Genomic DNA, 22,755 nt, shown 5'->3' with positions numbered 1-22,755 from the left:
ACGTATAAATAAACAGTTTTCAATAGTCACTCTTGCATAACCTTATAATCCAAACTTTTTTTTCCCCTCTGTTTCCCCCACCTCCTCCCCTAGATGGTAAGTATTCCAATATATGCTAAAATGTGCAATTCCTCTAGTATATTAAATTCTTAAAAGATAAAGATTATGTGTCTTGGTTCATCTTGTTTTCAAGTCCTTACCACAGTGTCCTATATTAAGTAAATATTTTATGACTTACCAACCAGAAGCCATACTAGAACATTTACCATGTCTCAGTTTACAGGACCATTCTAAATTCTCCCACCTTTGCTATAATATTGACATTTTAAACTTTGGTTTGCTCTTGGATTATGCATTCCCTTGGGGTTCCTCCTGACTGCCCCATGAATTGTTATTTATTGGTCATTTATGAAATCTCTCTATTATCCATTTGGAGTGATGCTCTCTTCGAAGACTCTTGCTTGCTGACCTCTGTTTCATCTCTATTCCCATTTAACTATGAACTGCTATCAATGAGGATTGGTAAAAGGTTGATTTACCCTGGGTATATTTAGCCTGGTTTTGTTTAAACTGGGTATGTTTAGCTTGGAGAAGAGGAGACTTAATAGGCTACAAGAGCTATCTGCCATTCTTTGAAGGGCTATCATGTGGAAAATAGATTGAACTTTTTTTGTTTGCTCTCAGAGGACAGAAGCAGGAGTATATGATGGAAGCTGCAAAAAGCTCATTTGTGTTTGCTATAAGGGAAAACTTATTAACAATTAAAGCTGCCCAAAATTACAACAGGATACCTCAGGAGCTAATGGATTCCTAGAGGTATGCTGGACCCAATTTCTACCTGCTCATGAAAATCACTTGCTAAATTTTCAGTGTGAGTATTCACATTTTGGAAATAGGGAAACCATACAGATCTAGAATCATTTTATTGTTTTGTGGATTTTCTATTTTTAAGAAAGCAATGGAGAAAGTGTTATTAATGCCTTATTAAAGTATGTTACACATTTTTTTCTTTCTTAGGAAGTTAATTGCTAAATATTTACCAGCCTACCATTGATACCTCCTCCTTGAAGGAAGCCAAATGACTGGTAGGACTATTATAAAAGAGATTCCTATTCAAGATTATATCACTCTGATATGATGCAATTCTAAAGGATAATTTCTTGATTTGGCTATTACAGCTAAATATTAATACAATGTTACTGTGAAATGATGGGTGCTAATTGAAGGTACTAGAAAGAAGGGATGAATCTAACGAACATTTTGAAGAGAAAACTGACTGGAATTGATAAATGACAGAGCAGAAGAAGGAAGATTCAAAGATGATCCCAAAGTTTAAAACTCAAAAGATGGAAAAGTTGAAGGTGTTAGTCAATAAAAAGAAGGAAATTAGGAACAAAAATAATAGTAGATTATGTCTTCTAGTAAAAAGACTGGTTGGCAGATAAAAGTAATGAATTCAAATTAAATAGTAATCAACCAGTCAGTTGAAAAGGGTTTTATTAAGTGTGTACAATGTTCTAAGCATTATACTGGTAAGAGCCAGGATATAAAGAGGAAAAAAGAAATGGTTTCTAGATTTATGGAATTTAGCTGGGGGAGATAACATGAACATATATAACACATACAAAATATATGAATATGTAAATATATATACACATATAAATGGCAATACATACAGTAGTTGGATCAATGGGATTGAAATCTAGGTCTTGTATTGAAGAAGAGGATGCAGATTTGGGAATCATTTGCCAAAAGGAAAAATAGAAGCCATGAAAGAGAATGATTTCTTCAATATTTTGAGTATATATAAAAATATCAAAGACTAAGGACTGAATTTTTTTGAGGAACATTCATTATAAGATGGCAAGAGATGAGGGAAAAGCCAGCAAACAAGAAAGAAGAATGAACAAAGAAAGAAGTAAAGACTATATGAGTCAGAGTGGTACAGGGAAAAGAATGCCACATTTGGAGCCTATAAAATAAGGAAATTGTATTAGCCAGCTAATAACTAGAATTTATAAAGTTAGTGCTTCAAGATTTGCAAAGTATTTACATATGTTCTCATTTGGTAATCACAAAAACCCTTTTATGTATTTTTGTTATCCTTCTTTCATACATGAGAGACATCATGTAAGTTTCTCAGAGTTAATTAGCTAGTAACTATCTGACATGGGATTTGAAATTAGGTCTTCCTATTTCCAACTCCATTACATCACCTAGCAGCCTCAAAGGTCAATCCCAGCTCTAAATCTAATAAAATTTCTTCTAGGTTTAATTTTGTAATAGAAAGAGAATCAAGAGAGTACCTTGTCATAAAAGCCATAGGAAAAGGTAATTTCAAAGAGAAATGGGTGAGAAAGTGGCAAATTATATAGAAAAGTCGAGGCTTATGATAACTGAGAAAAGAACTTTGGAAAGAATACAATTGTTGGCAACATTAGATGTAATAATCCCCATAGAGTGGTGGTAGCAGAAATCAGGGTAGAAAATGATACAGTATCATAAAAAAAAAAACATGATGAAAGCAAGACTTCAAGGTTAATAATGGCTAATAGTCAATAGTTAATAATGTCAAATACATTCTCTCTATCACTCAGGATTGAAACCAGAATTATTTGGAACTCTTTCATCAGTGCCTACATCCAAAATGTTATTTTATCTTATTGACTATTTTTGCAGTGTCTATGCCTTCCTTTCTACTGTCCTTGTAATCCTTTCACTCTTTCAGTTGCATCTTCTTTCCTGGACTATTGTCATAATCGCACAATTGTTCTTTCTGCCTCTGGGTTCTTCCCTCTCTAACCTTCACTCTGATGCATGAGTGGAAATATCAATGGATTTGGAATTAGAAGACTTGAGCTTAAGTTCAGTTTCTAACATTAGCTGTGTGATCCTGGGTGAGTCATTTTTTATCCAAGCCTTAATTTTCTCATCCATAAAAGAAGGATAGTGATAATTATAATACCTATCTTAAGGAAAGGGATTAAAAATATTAAAATCCTATATAAATGCAAACTATTATTATAATTTCTTATATGTACCACAAATCACATCACTCCTCTCAATATCCCTCATTGGTCCCATATTGCCATATAAAATATAAACTTTTTGCATTCAAGGCTCTCCACTATCTACCTCTCCCTTATGTATAATACTTCATTCACTTTTATATGCAATGTGTTTCTATCAAACTGGACTATGCACTATCTTCTGTTCTCATCTTGCCCTATGCCATTCCTTTATTATGCACCTTACACTCCTAAAATAAACTTCCTTGTCATCTCTATTTGATAAAATTGTTCCATTCCTTCAGTTCTTGGTTTATGCTTTCTTCATGAAGCCTTCTGTGATCTCTCTAAATGGAAGTAATCTCTTCTTTTTCTAATTCTTCATGTACTTTGAATTTCTCCTCTTTCCTTTGACATTCTGCAATGTTTGTGTAAACACATAATCCCCTCTATGACATTGTGAACTCTGAAGGGGCCTTTGCTTTATTTCAGCCTTGTATCCTGATAAAACTAACCCAGTGCCTTGCACTTACAGTAGTAGTTACTGAATAAATGTTTGTTGAATTGAAGGTTAAATTGAGAGGTCAAGGAGGATGACGGCTAAGAACAAGTTTCAGGTTTGCCATATGGAGTGTGTTGGTGGCACTCAGGAGAGTAGTTCTGGTAGAGTGTTGGGGGATTGAAGTCACATTCCAAGAGATTAGGGAGGAATGGAGGGGAAACACTGGAATCAGGGGCCACATAACTGGAATCTTTATGAAGGGATTAAGTTTGTAGTTACAAAGATGTTGAAGTAATGATGGAGCTTGTATTGGATGGCCTCAATTTTTTCACTAAAATAGAAGCTAAGGAAATCCACTAGATGTGAGATCATGGACTTAATGGTGGGGTTAGAACCTTCTCCAGAGAATTCTGGCATATGGGTGAAAAAGAGTGTAGAGACAGGTAGTTTCTAGTTCTAGTTCCTTTACTATTAATCACAAGTCTGTTGGGAAAAAAAAGCTGACAGCTTGAAATGTATGAAAAATACAGTGAAATTCTTGATTAAGACACACACACACAAAGGACAAACACTTGAAATATAGATGAGTTTAAATATCTGGGATTTCCTAGGAAATAGAGTGCTGCATTTGGAAGCAAAAAACCTGGGCTCAAATCTCAGCTTTGCTACTTGCTGCATTTGTAACCTTGGATAAATTACATCATCTTTCCCAGTCTCAGTTACCTCTTTTTTTTTTTTTTTTTTTTTAAAGAATTAGGATAAAAATTTTAAATGAAGGCTAAAATAAATAAAAACATTTCTTTGAAAAATATGTTTTGCATAATTGATATCAGAATACTTGAATTCTTAATTGGGAGGGAAAAGGCTGGAGAAAAGTAGAGAATTTGGGATTCAAAACTTTAAGAAATGAGTATTAAAAGCATTAGAGGAAAATAAATAAATAAAAATAATTGGGATTAGATTAGTTGATTTTATAGGTTTACACATTTTATATGTACATTTACATATGTGCACAAAATATAGATGCATCATATGTATATATAATATGTATATATTTTAATATATATTCTAATTAATAATATACTCTAATTTTGTGAATTTGTATATATATATACATATATATGTATATATATGTATATATATATATATATATATATATATATATATACAAATTCACAAAATTAGAGGAAGATGAAATTAGAAATGTACAATTATTGTAACATAGTCATAACTGGTGAATCTTTTTTTTCCAGAGGCAATTGGGGTTAAGTGACTTGCCCAGTCTCACACTGCTAGGAAGTGTTGAGTATCTGAGGTCACATTTGAACTCAGGTGCTACTGACTTCAGGGCTGGTGCTCTGTCCACTGCAACACCTACCTGCCCCTGGTGAAATCTATTGAACCAAGAATAGAGCTATCAAAATAGGTAATTTTACATGAAATTGAAAAGTGAACATAAATAGTACAAGGAATGAAATTAAAGTATTGATTAGGAAAAAAAATTTAAATTAAAAAAAAATAAAGTAAATTTAATAAGGATCTTAACCTAGGATCTTATACCTAGACTTCATAAAGAATTAACATGGTTCTATATGACCAAAATCATCCTCCTATATATAAGTGGTCAAGAGATGTGAATCATTTTCAAAAGATTGAAACTATTAACTATATGAAAGATAGTTACAAATCACTAATAAGATAAATACAAATCAAAATTGCTTTGAGACTTCACTTTATGTTCCCAAAATTGTTAAAGATGAAAAAAAATGGAAATAGTCAATATTGCAGGTGCTGGGGAAAGAGAGGCACATAAATATACATTGCTGATGGAACAGTAAATTGGTCCAATCTTTCTGAAAAGCAATTTGGAATTGCATGTGAAAAAGTAACTAAGACATCTATTTTCTTTGATCCAATGATTCCTTGCTAAGCATTCACTGTAAGGATATTTGTTGTTGTTCATCCTTTGTTCTTCAAGGACTCATGAAATCATATCACCCATCAAATTATTCAGAGTAACACTTTTTGTGTTAGCCAAAAACTGGAAGTAAAGCAGATAGGAAATGCTAAATAAATTGTGCTAAATGGGTGTAAAATTTTACTGCACTATAAACAATAATGAATATGTAGAATTCATGAAAAGCATTATGTTCTTGAATCATGAAGTGATAGAAATTAAAATAAGCAGACAAAGGAAACATTTTTCTATTTTTCTTTAATTAAAGCCTTTTTTTTTCTTTTTTATTGTTACAGCGTTTTATTGACAGAACATATGCATGGGTAATTTTTCAACATTGACCCTTGCAATCACTTCTGTTCTGATTTTTCCCTTCCTTCCCTCCATCCTCTCCCCTAGATGGAAGATAGTCCCATACATGTTAAACATGTTCAAATATATCTTAAATAAAATGTATGTGTACATATTTATACAGTTCTCTTGTTGCAAAAGAAAAATCAGATTTAGAAAGGTAAAAATAAGAAAAATAAACATGCAAGTAGTGCACACTCATTTCCCAGTGTTCTTTCACTGGGTATAGCTGGTTCTATTCATCATTGATCAATTGGAACTAAATTGTATCCTCTCATTGCTGAAGATAGCCACTTCCATCAGAATTGATACTCATATAGTATTATTGTTGAAGTGTATAATGATCTCCTGGTTCTGCTCATTTTGCTTAGCATCAGTTAATATAAATCTCTCCAAGCCTCTCTGTATTCATCCTGCTGGTCATTTCTTATAGAACAATAATATTCCATAACAATCATATGCCATAATTTACTCAGCCATTCTCCAATTGATGGGCATCCATTCATTTTCCAATTTCTAGCCACTACAAAAAGAGCTGCCACAAACATTTTGGCACATACAGGTCCCTTTTCCTTCTTTAATATCTCTTTGGGATATAAGCCCCATAGAAACACTGCTAGATCAAAGGGTATACACAGTTTGCTAATGTTTTGAGCATAGTTCCAAATTGCTCTCCAGAATGGTTGGATCCATTCACAACTCCACCAACAATGCATCAGTGTCCCAGTTTTCTTACATCCCTTCCAACATTCGTCATTATCTTTTCCTATCATCTTAGCCAATCTGACAGGTGTTCAGTGCTATCTCAGAGTTGTCTTAATTTGCATTTCTCTGATCAGTAGTGATTTGGAACACTCTTTCATATGAGTGGAAATAGTTTCAATTTCATCATCTGAAAATTGTCTGTTCATATCCTTTGACCATTTATCAATTGAGGAATGAAAGCCTTTTATTTTCAAAATATATCCATGGATAATTTTCAACATTCACCTCTAGAAAACCTTGTGTTCTCATTTTTCCCTCTTTTCTCCCCATGCTCTCTTCCAGTCAACAAGTGATCTAATATATGTTAAACATGTGCAATTTCTCTCTATATATTTACATAAATATCATGCTGCATGAGAAAAATCAGATCAAAAAGAGGAAAAAATGAGAAAGAAAACAAAATGCAAGCAAACAATAATAAAAAGAATGAAGATACTATATTGTGGTTCACATTCAGTTCCCACCTCTCTCTGAGTACAGATGGCTTTCTTCATCACAAGACCATTGGAACTAGTCTGAATCACCTCATTATTGATGAGAGTCATGTCAATCAGAATTGGTCATTGTATAATCTTGTTGTTGCCATGTACAATGATCTCCTGATTCTGCTCATTTCACTTAACATCAGTATATGTAAGACCCTCCAGACGCCTCTAAAATCATCCTGCTGATCATTTCTTACAGAACAATAATATTCCATAACATTCATATACTATAACTTGTTCAGCCCTTCCCCAATTGATGGCCATCCACTCAGTTTCCAGTTTCTTGCCACTACAAAAAGGGCTGCCACAAACATTTTTTGCACATACAGGTCCCCTTCCCTTCTTTAATATCTCTTTAGGATATAAGTCCAGTAAAAACATTGATGGATCAAAGAGCATGCACACTTTGATGGTCCTTTGGGCATAGTTCCAAATTGCTCTCCAGAATGGTTGAATTAGTTCATAACTCCACCACCAATATATTAGTGTCCCAGTTTTCTCACATTCTCTCCAATATACGTCATTATCTTTTCCTGTCACTTTAGCCAATCTGAGTAGTATGTAATGGTACCTCAGAGTTGTATTAATTTGCATTTCTCAGATCAATAATGATTTAGAGCAAAAGGAAGCATTTGTTAAGTTTATACCATATGCCAGGCACTGTATGAAGAACTTTACAAATGTTGACTTGTTTGATCTTCACAATTCTGAAAGGTAGCTGCTATTATCTCTTCCATTGTTCAAATGAGAAAACTAAGGGCAGAAAGAGATTGAGTGTCTTGCCCCAGATCATTCAATTAAGAAGTATATGAAGATTGATTTAAACTGGCCTTCTTACTTCAGACCCAGCTCTGTCTCCATTTGTGTTACCTAGTTGTCTTTTAGCAGGACCAGCAAAGCAACAGATACATAGAGAAAAAATGAAAACATAATAAAAACATATTCTGTATAATTTTTGTTCTTCAAGTTATATGGAATAAGAAAAGTGAAACAAAAACATTCAGAATAGAAAGCAATGTAAAAATTTTAAAAATTATAAAAATTAAATGCAAGACCCAAGCACCTTAAAAATTTTGACTCTCTTTGGGCAGAGTTCCTTTAGAGCATTCTGTTTCAAAATGAATAGGGATCTTCTTCCTTATCTCTTCTCTGAATCTCTTTTCTCATCTCTTCTTTTTTTCTGTTCCCCCCATGAGAATGTCATTCATTTTCTTTTAGCATCTTTTGCAGCTGTTTTTGGCCTGGATTCAAAAGCTGAGAGCATCTGCTGCTTTTAGACATAACTGAATCTCTAAATTTCTCCTGATCAAAGGTAGAAACTGCTTGAAGACAAAACTTTAGCTCAATGCACACAACGCATGGCATTATGGCATTTAGGAACTCTTTGATTCAAAATTGAATGTAACTTTGAGTGAGAAATGCTCTTTGTTCACTCTTTTCTTCATTCAGCAACTATTTATTTGTACTTCTTATGTTCTTAGATATTTGGTAGGTGTTATAAGGAATGCAAAAGCGACAGATTATATATTTTGGTTTCTCAGGGAATTTGTAATATAGTCAGGAAAATATATTAAAGGAAGCATAGGATAATAGATAGAAAAAGGCTTGGATTCAAATTTCTGTTCCTGAAAAATACTCTATGTGACCTTAGGAAACTCACTTTACCTCTCATTGCCCAAGATAACTCTAAAATTCAAAACAGTCGCTTTCTACATTGGTAAAGGAGGTCTCCTTACTGGGAATTTCCTACACTGATGTAATCACAGTCCTTGACCAATTTTTTTTAAAAACAATTCTCTACAGATGTGGTAAGTGAAGCATGTGTATATGCAAAGAGGTGCACTTACTACCTGTCTCACGAAAATTTAGGCATAAAAGAATTCTTCTTCATTAAAGTGGCCATACACACAAGCAGAGTAGATAGAAGTCTCTGCAGAGAGATTAGAAAGCCATTCTTTTCACCCACCCAACAGTGTGCATCTGGAAGAGAATGCCAAAGAAATCTTTTAAAGAACATATATGGGGCTAGGATTAGCTTGTGGTCAATATTGAAGTGAGAGTGAGTGAATCTGAGTAAATAAAAGTCCTGTCTTCTTTCTCCTATTTAATTCTACAAATAAAACACTAGGAAGGAACAGAGTAAGTTTCATGCAGTATTTGATCAGAAATTAATACTACAATCAGGCCTCATCTAAGTGGCAGATGAACAACACATTTAAAAGCCATTTTAACAGAGCCACTCAATATTACAAACCAGGTTTAAAGATACCCACTTTGAAACTGTATCTTTTAATTGTGCAATGGAAGTAGCCCAATGCAGGAAAAAACTGTTCTCATTTCCATTAATTAGGATTCTTTCTGTTTTTGATAAAAGATAGGGAAAAATAATTAATGTTATTGAAAAGTAGAGGATGTTGAAAAGATGTAGAAAACATAGTGGTGAAAGAAGAAAATGCCAGAATTGCATAACTATTTAAACCATTAGCTTCTTTGAAAAAAAAAACACAGTCATTCTGCTTCAGGGAAATTAGCTGATGGGGGCCTGTGAGGTAGAAACAAACTACATTTTTCTCCTTATTTAGCAGTGGTTAGAATATATTAAAAAAAAAAGAAAAATAACACTAGTAGATTAGTTAGAGGAGGAGACTGAAAAACTAAAAAGAGGCTGAAATTTGACTGCAGGAACCTTCTTCTATCTTCTTTTTCAAGTATCTTCTTTCCCTTTCAGTGAGTTCCCAGAGAAGATCCCTCCTCCATCCCATAGTTACTCAGAACCCCTTCTAAGGAACTTTATTCATAGCTATCCTCTTGAATAACCAACAAATCCCATAATCAACAAATAATTTATCTTCACTATCTCCTCCTCCCATTCTTATCCTATATTCCTTCCCATGAGTTTGTGGCTTTTAATCCATTATTCCCATGAGTGGGATAGAGTGATTGTAAAGGTAATCTTCTGGAGAAAATACTTTAACCCAAAGTATTAGAAATAATAATAGTAATAATAGTTACTACCCTGGATGTATGTATGTATGTGGATAATTTTTAATTGTTCTCTAGGGATTTTCAGTTCCCATGAAAGCATCGCATTAACACAGCAGGAGACAAAGAACATGTAATAATTTTTTAAAAAAGATGACAATCTCCATGGGTCTTTCAAGTGACTTTGATAATGGGGAAAGCTTTGACTCTGGAGATCAAGGATTAAGATTTAAGCCTTGTGTCTGACATTTACTACCTTGGGCATGACAGTTAATCTTGCTCAATCTCAGTTTCCCAATTTGTCAAATGAGGATATTGGACTAGATGGCCTCTAAAGTCTCTTCCAGTTTAAAATCTGTGATCCTAGGCTTCTAAACAGGTTGCCATTTGCTTTGGTGGAAGGAGTTCCCACACTAAGAATCCTCTAGTGATGAAATAGTTCAGATATTTATTTGCAACCATTCATTTAAACTTTCATTTTTGCTAAGGAATTTATATATATTCTCTAATTTGAGCTTTACAACAATCCTGAGCAGTAGCTAGCAAGGTATTATCATTCCTATTTTTTAAGTGAGAAAATTGGAACTCCTTTAAGGTGAAATGAAACTGAAGAAAATTGAAGTGACTTGATGGCTCTCACATAGGTAGAAAGTGCCAGAGGTGAAATTCATGTCTGAAATCCAGCATTCCCTCTATGAAATCATGTTGCCTCTTCAATTTTAGGTCTTATAGCAGACACTAGGGGAAGACACTATTGGATGTGTAGGTAAGGAGACTTGATAGCTCTTTAATCACAGCTGCCTACACTGCCTATGTGTATAGCTGACTCAATAGAGAATCATTCTTTTAAAAATAAATTTGTGTAAGACAAATAATAAGCACATCTATAAAGATGTGGATGAGACTGAAATAGTGATAGAAAAAGTACATTTTAGTCTTAAATGGGTTAGCATAATCATAGGCAACCTAACAGTGGCTCAGAACCATAGTGTCTGAATCAAAAACAACCTGGAAGGAAGGGAACATCTCTTTACATATAAAACCTTTTTGGATCAATCTGTTACTACCCTGGATGTATGTATGTATGTGGATAATTTTTAATTGTTCTCTAGGGATTTTCAGTTCCCATGAAAGCATCGCATTAACACAGCAGGAGACAAAGAACATGTAATAAAGAAAAGAGAAAGGAGTCATGTCCATCTTAACCTTTTGATGAGCTCTGCCTTCCCCAGAGATTCATAAAATTTCCCTAAACTTATTATATTACCTTTAAGGTTGAGATCTTCCTCCCCAAAAAAGAAAAACTTGGAACAGCTAAAAACTTAATTCTCCTTCCCCGCTTCCCCAAACCTACAAAGTCTATATCACTCCAAGGACTAGTAACAGATAAAATCCAAGATTATTACCAAAAATATATTTTTTACCTCTATACCCTATCTATTTGGCATTTCTCTGTGATTCAAGCCCTTATTCTGTTATTTGGGTCTTTAGCACGACAATCTTTCTTGCCAGTCCCAAAGTCATCCCAGTTCTCAACACTCTTGTCTTGAACAGGAACTCCTTTAGTTAGTGCAAGAACTCTTTATAATTTACTCAGCAGCAAGTGCTCCATCACTGTTGCTCTGCTTCTCTTATTCTAATTTATTTTTCTTTTAGGCAGGACTATAGTCCTGCTTGCTGGCAAATAAAAGGACAACTAGGGAATCTTTGAAGAGCTCTTGACCCAACTGTCTCAGTCAAAGACTCATTTTGGAGGCTAGAGAAAATATTATCACCACTTTCGGTTCAGTTTTTGAACTTTTTTTATCCTACTTCCTATCATCTTGTCAATCCACGGTATAACTAATACCAAGGCAAATGATTGGCTAAGACTGAAAAACCACTAGAACTACTGGGAGGAGTAAAGAACAGTGGGAAGCTGAAACCAATCCTGCTGAAACAGCAAATGTTCATGTCCCTGGTGCATATAATACGTTGTACTTAGTTATTTTGGAAGCAATTTGGGGGTCTCTTTCATATTTTAGTTATTTATAAAAGTGTCTTACATTGAAATTTTATTCCAATGTCTCCTTTTTGCAAGTACATGGGTTATCAAAAGTGATGGTGGTAGAGCATGAGCTCTATTGTTCAGTCATTCACTTGTGTCTGACTCTTCATGACCCCATGGTCCATAGTGTCCATGGGTGGATGTTTTTTGTTGGGGTTTTTTTTGCAAAGAAATTGGAGTGGTTTGCCATTTCCTTTTCCAGTGGATTAGGGAAAACAGGGGTTAAGTAACTTGTTCTAGTTCATACAACTAGATACTGTCTGAGACCAGATAATCTAGTGAAGTTCAGAGAGACTCATCCATCACCAGAGTCAGCCACCAATTAATGAATTCAGGAGGAACAAAGCAATTCATAGGAGGAACACCTATCAAAGTATGTTTCCTCAACTTTTGCATGAGGCTAATTTTTGATGATGATGATAATTAACATTTATCTAGTGCTTTATGGTTTGCAAAATGATGTATATGTCATCTCATTCAATACTTACAATAACTCTGGGAAGTAAATACTATTATTGACCCCATTTACAGAGGAAACTGAAACAGACAGAACTTTAGAAATTTGCCTAGAGAAACATAGCTGGATAAGACAATATTTGAACTCAAAACTTCTGGACTCAAATTCCAGTATCCTCTACTGCAAGGCCTAGGCATCAATAACATTGCTGAGATTACAATAGATAATAGGAGAGAGTACCCTTTAAAAAGTAGATAATAAAATGGAAAATATGTCTCAGTTCAGTTAGAAGCACTTCTATCTAAACTCCAAAATAGATTAACATATAGAAAAATCTGGAGAGAGAGAATGTTGGAGGATATATAGACAATTTGGGGGAAAGTAGAGTTTTTCCCTTTAGAACTTTCACTTATTTTTTTTCAGATATGAATTACTCAGTAATATGACAACTCTGATATCCTTCCAAAAGGTAAGATAATCTTCTTAGCTTAACTCTCTATTTCTTGATCTCTGCCTGATTTAATTAGAGAATTTGATGACACTTTCAGTTTTGTTTTATCAGTGATATTTTAGAATGTATTAAAGTTGTATGCAAGTCTGTGTACTCTGTGTATAATGTAGAATAGAATAGCTAACACTAAAAACTTAACATTAAGAAATGTCTGGAGTGAGAAAAGAATTGTAAATTTATTTATGAGTTGTGTTTCTGTGTAGCATTATATTTTCAATACTTAACATCCCAAGGAAATCCAAAAAAAGAGGGAAAGACACATATCTACAAAAATATTTATAACAGCTCTCTTTTTTAGAGTGGCAAAGGACAGAAAACTAATGGGATGTTCCTCAAATGACAAATGGTTAAATAAATTATGGTACATGAATGCAATGACATACAGAATGTCTAACAACACAGTGCAATTTTAAATTTAGTAGCATTATTGAGCAATAAGAAATAATGAAAGAGATAGTTTCAGACAGATCTGGGCACACTTATATAAAGTGATACAGAATAAAGTGAGGAGAACCAAGAGAACAATTTATATGATAATATTGAAAAGAAAAACAACTTTGAAAGACTTGAAAACTCTCATCAATACATGACCATCTAGGATTCCCAGACTTAATGATGAAAAAAAATGGTATCAAAATCCAGATGCAAAGTAAGGCTAATTAGATCTTTAAGGCCACTTCCAGTTCAAAATACTGTCACACTTCACGTATATTTTGACCTCAAATGCATGAAGAAATAATATGGTAGATAGGGACAAGAACAGAACAGAGGAGGAAGGAAGGAACCAAGCATTTATTAAGCATCTATTATGTGTCAGACACTGTGTTAAGTACCTTATAAATATTATCTTATTTGATTCTCACTAAAGTTCTAGGTTATAGACATGGCTCTTTAAGTAAGTAGCTTCTCTGTACCTCAGTTTTCCTGACTCATAAGATGAATGGGTTGTACTAGGTGATTTTCTAAAGTTTCTTCTAGCTCTTTCATTGTATGATCCCATAATAAATTTTCTTTAAAACTTTTCTCTCCTCAAGATAGATACTGAACTTAAAGTTTTAAGGGAGAGGAAAGAATTCACATAAAAGGTAGTTTCCTCTGAAGTTGACAGCAATGAGAAGGGAAAACATGCTGAGAATAGATGTGACATCTTAATAATTGGTGGTGAAATGCTGTAATGCTAGACTATAGAAAGCTTAAATAGAACTGTAGCTCTTTTTTTCTTTTATTAAAGAAAGGCAAAAAGAAAAAAATGGGGGAAAGGAACTAGCATCACAATGCTGGGGCAAGAACAAATTCTGGAAGCTTTTCAGTATGATATTGTCAGTCACACCAGTGATGCGGATGAAAGCTTTTAGCACATGAATAATTTCAGTGAAAAGGTTTTATCGCTTTTTATTTGCTGGGCATTTACAGAAGAATAAACATGCTGGTATATATTATATATAGAGGGAGAATCCACAGCAAATGAAAGGAAAGGCCTCTGGACCCAGCTTCCAGCAAAGACTATGGTTGCTTAGCAACCAGGCAACTGGAGAATTCTCTCTCTCTTTCTTTCTTTTGTTTTTAGATTGCAGTAACCTTTGATCAATTTTGGTTCTTCAACAAAAGACTTGGGCATTTTGAGATAAGGGTTACCTACTAATTTGAAGATATCATAGACATATAACTGAGCTATTTGCTTTTCTCCCCAGTTTCCAGTTAATACCAAAATACTTTTTGAAAATCTTTTTTTTTTAAGTTCCAATAGCAGTGGATTGAATATCCAATAAATTGAGACTTACATGACAATGGGGAGCAAATTATTCTAAAAGATGTATGTTATTTACCATCTCACACTGATTACTTTATGTATGGCTAAATTTTGAAAACCCAATTCTCTACTCAAAAACATAGTTTCCATATATAGGCAACCAAACCCTGGATACTGTTTGGGGAGATGTGAGAACCCATCTGTGCCTTTGTTTTTTTCCACTCCTAAATGACTATGTGTTGGTCTATGTGTTGGTCTAGGTTCTGTGGAACAGAGCCACCAAACAATAGAGTCCATAGTGCTTTCCTTCATGGAACTTATGAAAACAGAGCAATTCAGGTTGCAGAAAATGATCAGATGTATGTTCACATTTTGACTGATTGTAGTATGTATTTACAGTACATATATGGGTAAGGAATGGATCAACCTAGGTTACATAAATCACTAAACTGCTAGGTGTTTAACCTGACCTATAAAAAACTATTAACTATTTGAGTTGGGTCCTATAGAGAGAATATATTTCCATGAAACTGTCTCTCTGGGATAAGGGTAAAGAGTTTCTATAGGCTTAAAGCATCATTGCCTTGGGATGAAAGAAAAAATACATGGGAAAAGGAAGAGTAAAGATGAAAGAAATTCAGGAAGGAGTGGAGTAGGTAGAATTTTTCTGAACTTCTTAATGACTTCTTTTTAAAGTCTTATACTCACTCTGAAGGGGAAAGATATTATGCAATATAAAATGAATAATAACAATGTGTAGCACTGAGGTGGTTATTTTTCTCTTCAAAAAGGTGTCTTTAACTAATCTATGGTCATGGATTCTTTTTTAACTTTGCCATTGTCTGGATTCTGTTGTCAAAGCCTGTTTTTGAAGTTCATTTGACCAGCTTTCATCTGCATAAAAATATAAGGGTGGAGGAAAGGGTCACACAGTGTGACTTGTCTTAGATCCTGAAACTTCCTGGGGATAGGTCTGGTCACACATATCAAGAAGGGGCAACTTCTTTTTGTTGAGTCTCTACATATTATGCTCTACTTCAGGAAACTCCTATTCAAAAAGATTTGTTTTATAACTCATACTATTTGGGCTAACTCAGCAATAGAAATTTATTTAGATTTTTTTCCTCAAACTCTCTTCTTTTCTACTGTTAAATTGCATTCTCTGGGAGGATAGAATCACATTTTATTTTGAAATGACCATTGTTCCCACATACAGATAAAAGTTAAGAATGTTTCATATTGCTCTATTTCAAACTACAGACATTAAGTACCATGGATAGCTGCCAGCAGTATTCCCATTAGTCTGAAACTATTCTTCTAGCGCTCAAAATTCAATTCTCTACCACCCATCTCACTTGAGATCTTCTCATTATTACTTATAGTTTATGCAGATGTGATTGGTTGTGGAAAGCACTGGCTGGCTATACAGGTGTAAAGATGAGATCCTGAATTTCTAGTTTAATTTAAAAGTTTACTTTTCCAGGTAAAAAGTCACAGGATCATAGATTTAGAGCTATAAATGGGGTGAAGGCCATTAAATCCAACCCCTTTATTTGGCAGGTAAGGAAACGAAGCATAGAGAAATTAAGTGTCTTTGTCACTTTGTATACAGGGTTACATAGCAAGGAAGTGTCTACAGAGGAATTTAAATCCAGGTCTTCTTGACTATATTTAATGCTCCATCCACAACAGACTTTGGTAGCCTATATCAATGGTAGCTAAACTCCAAATGTAATAAACAGTCTCAGGATTGGAACCGTGTACTTTTGATTTATTTCACAGCGTAGCCTAAACAGCATTTATTGGTTTTTAAAAAAAGATATTTAAGGTTTACAAAGTGCTTCATATATACTATATCATTTGATCCTCATAATGCCCTGAGGCAAGTAGTGTTTTATAGATTAGGAAACTGAGACTGAGATAGGGGTAAAAGATATATCCACACAATTAGTAATTGTATAAGCCAGGATCTTAATTTGGGTTTTCTTGGCTTAAACTACAGCATTCTATACCATGCCATGCTGTTTTCTTGTTTTCTTTTTAAAAATTGTTTACAGTAGCCCCTGTGCCTAGCCTATAAAACTATAGGAAATGTTTTTCTTTTCATTATGAAAAACAGACAGCACATTATTTGTATTGTTATTTCATTAAGTGCAGCAAGTACTTCTTTCCCAAATCCATTATGTTGGTTCTTTTATTTAACACACTACATTCATTTTTTTAAATTAAATATTGTCTCATCTGACAGTGAAGTCATCAATGAGTGACTCTGAGGAGTAAGATTCAAGTGATAAAAGCTATGTCTTCATGACACCCACACAACATTTAGGAAAAAAAATGAAATAATTCCAACCTTTCCATTCTTGCCAAATGCTCTGTTAATTAATCTGTTGTTTGGTCTATGAGATATTAGCCCATATGACTGACTTTTTCCTCACTGAATTAATTTGTTTCTATTCCTCCCATCCCTCAAATTAATCAGATCCTTTCTGCATCAGTCATTGTTTGTTTGTTCATTCATTTGTTGTTTGCCTTTCATTCTCGAAGAAGCGCATAACATCAGGAAGGTGACAAAAAGACTTACAAGGGATTGAATTTAAGTGAGGCAGGGCTGTGCAAAGACACCAGCTTGACACTCTCTTCCAGAGCCATCTGGTTCCAGTGACAAGATATAGATCAGGATGACTAAAGATGGCCTCTAGCATCAGCCATAGCAAAGAATCAAGTGAAATATTTGTAAAGTATTTTGCAAACCTTAAAGTGTTGTAGAAAACTGGCTTTTATCCTTGGGAGAACTACTCTTCTTCTTAAACTGGAATTATCCTTATTGTAAATTGGTTAACTCAGTGACTCAAATCCATGCTTTTCTAGAACTATTTTAAGAGTTAGCATGCTTTTTGTAAGTTTTAGTAACCTATTTATAATTGCTGATCTAGGATCACTTCTGCTGAAAGAGATCATGTTTTAGAAGCTGTATTGCCTTCCTCTCCTTCCCCTTGAAAAGAAACAGGTAAAAATGAAAATGTAATTTAATTAATGGAAGTCAATGCACAGATTGGGAATCTGTTCATTAGAGAGCTGGTGGCTTTTCCTGCCCAAATGAGCAGCAGATTCTTTTGTATCTAGCTTCTCAGGTCTTTTACTAGTCTCCCTGGGATTTTCCAGGTGCAAGATGAGTCCCTGGAGGGCTCCCAAAGCTTACTGGAATGCAGAAGCAGATGGAGAATCACAATTAGGCACCAACTGGGAAGAACTACAGAGATATTGAAGATCAAAGTGTTTCTCCACCCAAATGATTGCTCAGGTAGGGGTAATCTAGGACAGGAAAACAAATGACAGTCTCCTAATACAAGTCTGACAAAAGCAGAGGCAGCCTCAGTCTAGGGAAGCCTACAGGGCAGCTGAGGATTTTTTTTTATCTCATTCTCCTAAGGATGATCCATCTTTAGGGGGCACCTAGCACTAGGTGTCAGTGCTGAAACAGCAGTTTATATTGATTTTGACATTACACTGGGAGCTGGGGAGTTTGAAAATAGACTTGTTGTTCGCCCCACCTTAGCTGGCAAAATTTTCCCTCCTTTTACTTATATATGGATTTATTAAAGCTATTGCCTACAGTCAGAACTTAAGACATAACTGAAGATAACCAGACTAGAAGTGCTGTTATGTACTTCTAGAAATTCACTGTTTCCCAGAGATGGACATCCACTTTACCCAAAACAACTCACAGCTGGCCATAACTGCTAGAATATAAGTTCAAAAATTAAAAGACTCCCTCTTATCATATTTTCCCACTATCTTTTGTGGGTTGCTTGCATTCCATTTACAGAATAGGACGATTTACTCTAATACCTTTCTGGAGACTCCCTTCATCTATTTATTTCTATCTGTCTTATTTCTATCATCTTTTTCTAAAGCTTCTTTTTCTTAAACTCTTCTCCTAGCCACTTTTCCCTATTCCGCAATAACAAATCTCAGCCAGTAAGTTTTCCAAAAGTCTTCCCAGAGAGAATTCATGGGGATAGGCCTAGATTCTGACTACCTCCAGTTTCACATGTGTTTTGGCTAGGATACTTTGCATGGAATACCAAGTTTGTTTCCTTATCATTTCCTATAGGAAATGTGTGCTAGATAAATGTTGAAAGATAGAATGGTAGGATCATAGATTTAGAGTGAAAAATACCTTAAGAGGTCACCAGTCTAAACTCCTTATTTTACAAATGAGGAAACTAAGGTTCAGAGAAGTTAAGTAACTTGCCAGCATATGAGTAAATTGAAGAGCTATGATTTCAACACATAACCTTTGACTCTAAATTCAGTGTTTTTTTTTTTTATCAAATTATACTGTCACCCAAGACATTTCTTAATCCCTTCACCTGCAACTTAACCAGAAATATCATTGCTTTGAAGTTAATTCAGAAATGGGGATAGATCTAATATCTTTATTTATCATGTTCCAAAGCTTTTACTAAGTATCTATATATATACACATCCTCATTCTTAGTGCTATCCAAATCAACCCGAGTCAAAAAAGAACCTCTCTGTTCACAGTCAGAGACTTTATAGATCCTTTATAGACTACATAATGTAGTCTTTATTTATAGACCTTATAGAAGGAGTGCAACTGATAAAAGAATGACACAAGAATTAAAATGGGGTGATCAAAGTAGAACTGGACAGGGACAAGACCCAGTCCAATTTAAACAAAATGAAGTCTGATAGCATGCCTGCTCTCTTAAAGGAAACTGAAGCTATGAAGACAATTTTTCCATTCCTTCCCCAACATTATACACAAGAAATTATTCCATGGCATGTTCATTTTGTCACATTCTTTGTGTAGTTTCCCTAACCCCAATTACCAAGCCACAGTTATCATAGGAGAGAGGGGCTAAGGGATCATACAAGATTCGCTATATCATCCTGTAGTATGACAGCAGCAGCATGGTGTAGTATCTTAGCAAAAGTTTTACTTACTGGAGTTGGTGGAGTAAGTTTTTATTATATACACTAAACATACAAGGAGTAATATTTCAGGAGAAATCTGGTTATTACATTTTGTAGTCCAAATGATAAAAATTTGCATGAAGACTACTATTAAAGTTACTGGAGTTTATGCACCAACACTAGTTGCTGAGGAAGAGGAATAGATCTATAGTAAAATAATTATAAGAAGAGTTGGTAACATTTCCCAAATGAAATCAATATATATTATAATACTTGATGGCCTCAATGCAAAGGTAGGAAAAGATGAGGATGGGGGAAAATAGAGTATGATGCAGAAGAAAGAAATTAAACTGTCTGGATACTTATAAATTATACTGAAGCCTCATAATTCTGTATCAAGGATGCTTCCTAAAAATAGGAATTAATATGTAGCATTTCAAATAATCACAAAGAATGAGACTGACTGCATTTTGTCAGACATGAAAAGACTACTGACATGGAAGTTATTCCTGAGGTGTTTATATGTTTACAGTCAGACTAATGACGTATCAGAGCTAAAATAAGCTTTTTTGATAAACAAAAACATTGATGAAAATATTTTTGGACTTAATTATAAAAAAGATGAGGATTTCACCCTGAATTATTCAAATAACCCATTTTTTTTAAAAAGGAAATTTAAAAATCGAAATGAAATTGACACTAATTATGACTTCATCTAAGAGATGTCAATGTAATTTAATTACTACAAGGAGACGAAAAACTAATCCAAGTTAGTAGTTAATTGTCTTGCTTTTCAAATGGACAGAATTTTCAAATGGACAGAAGTAGCTGCTGAATTGAATTTTGAGTTACAGTTTAAACTCTTCTATTAAATCTTATGAAGAAAGATAATGAACAACTAATTAAGAGCAATATCATCCCATTAAACAAAATAATAGAGGAGGATAAAACTAATGTAAAGAAAGGTTGGCAACTTATCCAGCTAAAGCAAAGTCATCTCATGATAATTTAAGAAGACTATAAACAGGAAAAATGGAAAAGAATGACAAAAAACATTTTAAGAAATTTTAAAAATCAAAAATATTGAAACAATTTCATTTCTACCCTTACATCATGGTCCCTAAGATGTTTGCAGTGGAGGCAGAAATAGCCCTGAATAGAACAAAAATGGGAAAAGCAGTCAGATTGGAATCAAGTATATGGAGAAGAGAAATGTGCTAAAGGTGGTATAGCTGTAAAAGCACTGAAATACAGATATACATTTTTTAAAAAATGACCAAGAGAATATAAATTACTACTGATATATGCTTATTTTTCCATTTATGCAAAGCCTTTATGAGGGTCATCCAAATACAAATTAATGGTACCCTCAATGAAGGTATGTTTAAGGAAGAAACACTTTTTCACATGTGATATTCAACAGTAGAAAACTTGATAGAACAAAAATTTATAGCAGGCTGTGTCCCATTTTTGTGTCAATAAAAATCAAAATTCCTTGGAATCTATAACATCAGAAATAACTCTGTTCAATAAATAACCCTCTGATAAACATCATGCAAGGCACAGAATGGGGAGATGTATGCTTATTAAAAGTATTTGCCATGGTGATAAAAGAGAGCCAGCACAGAATCTAGGTCACAGAGGAATGCCCTGTGGATGATAAGGTCCTTCATAGGTTGCTATTTAAGAATGACATTATGTTGATGGAACTGCAATATATGGCAGGACTTTATAAAATAGATCTGTAATCACTTAAATGGCTCTAATATTTTCATCCAAAGACCAAATGGATAAAACAATTTATTAACCAGATTTAATATGTATCTGATTGGATACTCTATAGAGTTTGTCCATGTATGTAATCTGAGACATAAGATCTTTTTACTGGTCTCAAGCTTTCTCTAACAGCAAAAACCCATCTTTTCAATACAAATATTCTACCAGTACCAGTGCTGCTCTTGTATGGCAGCAAGATTGGGAAATTACTGTCTCTAAAGAGTTGAAGATGGGCACTGGGAAAGCATTTGGTAGATGTGAGGAGGCTGTCCACATTAGTGTACACCTCTACCAATGAAGGGCCACAGAAGAGAACATAGTAAAGGATGTCATCAAGGACTGGTCAAGGACATGAACTGGTCACACAGAGAAGGTAAAGGGGAACAGGTTTGAGTGCTCCATGGGTACTTTGAGATGTTGGGAGAAAGTGAGGAAAGCTTCTATCTAGCACATCAAGTAAACCCCCAGTGGCTAATTTGGAAGAGGATATAGATGGCAATTACATAGGATGTGTAGGTATGATAACTTATTTGGAATCTGTATCACCAAAGAGAACTTACATATAATGAGATCACAGTTCAAACAATAAGACAAATCTATTTGAATATTAAACATTAGGCATAGTGGGATCACCCACTAAATCTTTAAAATATATATCGTGGAGTCCTCTTTCTCCAGCCCCCATTCCTTCTATTCCATGCTCCTTTAAAGGTGTATGTATTGGTGGAATGAAGTAGGTAGAAGATCCTACGGGCTACATCTGTTTTCATCCCCCTCACACATTCTACACTTAAGTTAAAGAGGCCTATTTTGTGCACTTTGCACACAACATTCCATTGCCCACCTCATTGAGTTTGCACAGTTATCTTACATACCTGGGATATCCTTCCTCTTCATTTTTGCTACTTGGAATCTTGTCACTTCCTGTATGAAGCTTTTCTTGATTTACCCGGTTATTATCAATTCCTTTCATCAAAATAAATTACATTTACTTTGTTTTTTTTCTTGTTTGTCCTTGGGATTGAATCTTGTCTTTCTAATAATACTTTTAACATACTTTGTGGAATACAATAGGGGCTTAATAAGTGCTTATTAAATTTCATTGATTTATGTTACCTCTGCTCATCATGGGCAAACTTCCAGGCACTCCATGAATACTATTTGGTGATGATTAACAGTTGCATAGCTGAAGAATTTATCAAAAAGTCTTTTAGTAGCCT

The 22,755-nt window shown here is 34.3% G+C and overlaps 1 long non-coding RNA gene across 1 annotated transcript in view; it reads left to right on the top strand.

The window, feature by feature from the left end:
- The first annotated feature begins 1,016 nt into the window (after positions 1–1,016).
- The window catches only part of LOC141554393 (uncharacterized), a 45,504-nt gene continuing 23,765 nt past the window's right edge, over positions 1,017–22,755 (top strand). Inside the window, exons 1-3 of the long non-coding RNA XR_012485860.1 lie at positions 1,017–1,085; positions 12,978–13,023; positions 17,981–18,119. This is a non-coding gene — a long non-coding RNA (uncharacterized LOC141554393). The remainder of the gene's footprint in view (positions 1,086–12,977; positions 13,024–17,980; positions 18,120–22,755) is intronic.

The sequence above is a fragment of the Sminthopsis crassicaudata genome, chromosome 1 (genome assembly GCF_048593235.1).
Source record: "Sminthopsis crassicaudata isolate SCR6 chromosome 1, ASM4859323v1, whole genome shotgun sequence".
Taxonomy (NCBI): Eukaryota; Metazoa; Chordata; class Mammalia; order Dasyuromorphia; family Dasyuridae; genus Sminthopsis; species Sminthopsis crassicaudata.
Note: the sequence above shows the minus strand (reverse complement) of the source record. Positions and strands in the feature narration are given on the sequence as shown.